The following is a 1,695-nucleotide window of genomic DNA, read 5'->3' as shown; positions in this document are numbered from 1 at the left end:
TCTTCCCTAGGGCCACCTAATCCTACACCCAGCCAGGCCAGACTCCATCAGCATGAGGATGATGGGGAGAATTGAGTCAGGGGCGCAAAGGGCAACTCTCCCTTTGCTGACTTGCTTCTGTACCGCCCCTCGCTTTGCAACTCCTTGAAAGTTTTTTCTCCTCCTTGTTTCTTTCTTTCACATTTTTCCTCTTGTCAATTTTACTTTGGGGTTATTTAAAATATCGAAGGAAAAACAAAAAACAAAAAAGCCCTCTCTTTCCACGAGGCAGGTGAGTGATACTTTTCCTTTGGATAAAGACTGGTGCCCAGGAATCGGACTTCCCAAGCATCTCCTTTGACCGAGTTGAAGTCTTTATCTTTAATACATGCACTCCTCTCCTTTCATACATGCAACTCCTTTCCTTTCAGAGTGTTTCTAAAAGGTGGTGATTCCTTTGGGGAAAGCCTAGAATAAAAGTGGTCTGAAATTCCCCTCAAGCTTCCATTTGCTTGCTCTGCTCTGCTACCTCTCTTAGATTCCTTTCATTCCTCCTGCTGAACCAGGGAAGAGGGTTGGCAGGACAGAACTGTCAGCTGCTGATCTCCCAGCCCTGAAGGATCTGGTCCCTGCCCCCGTTATTTCCCCATTCAGGCTCTCAGCTCCAGTCACTCTGGTCTTCTTGCTGTTTTGGGAACGAAACGAGTTCTTTCCTGCCTCTGAGCCATTATGTAAACCATTCCTCTTCCTGTACAGCCCTTCCCTTGATTCTTCCCGTAGAAGAAGAATTAAGGGGCTCAGCTTAGAGACCACATTCTTAGGGAGATTTTCTTCAATCATATCCTCTAAAGTAGGTCTCCTTTGTTCTTCTCTATCTTGGCCCTTAGTTTCTCTCATCATACCAACTACAATTTGTTAATAGTTTACTTAATTGTCTTTGTTTCTGCTTCCTCTACCATAATGAAAGCATCCAAAAGGCAAAATCAATCCTACAAAGTAGACAGTGTACCCCCCCGCCTTGTACTTTAAGAAATCTCATTTGTCTTATGATTAAGATATTGTTGGCAACCTTCAGCAAAGTAAGTTCTTTGCCAGGCTCTTCTTTCTCCCCCACTAAAATTATTCATTCATTCATTCACTCATCCAGTCAACAGATATATATTGAGCAACCACAGAGTTATCCTGCACCAGACACTGTGCTCCAGTGATGAACAAGGCAGTTCTTGCTCACTTCACTCCATGTTGCAGCTGGCCAGAAGGATCATTCTCAAGTGCATTTCTCTGCTAAAAATCTTCATCAGTTTCCAATGCCTTCTGGATGAAATCTGAGCTCTTCAGTATGGAGAGCAGTGCATGCCCCCCACCCCCCGCCGCGTGACCTGGCTCCTCCTTCGTCTGCAACCACATCTTTTGGTGCTGTCTCCTGCCCTAGGCTCTGCTGGGTCACTAACTACAGACGGTCCTCTGGAGGGCAGGCAGGTTGCAACAACACCCCTTGGGTGTGCTTTTTCTGTTCTCTCTCTCTCTCTGTCACACACACACACACACACACACAGCCTGGGTCAATCACTTACAACAATGGCTTCTGGGTTCTCATAGACAATCTCAGCAGGTATATTTCTCTGCTGGTTGGTCAGACAGGTTTTACCCCACCTGCTGGGCTGTGGGCTTTTTCTTTTTTTTTTTTTTTTTTTTTTTTTTGCTGTATGCGGGCCT

The sequence above is a fragment of the Physeter macrocephalus genome, chromosome 8, assembly GCF_002837175.3.
Source record: "Physeter macrocephalus isolate SW-GA chromosome 8, ASM283717v5, whole genome shotgun sequence".
Lineage (NCBI taxonomy): Eukaryota > Metazoa > Chordata > Mammalia > Artiodactyla > Physeteridae > Physeter > Physeter macrocephalus.
This window is presented reverse-complemented; position numbering follows the sequence as displayed.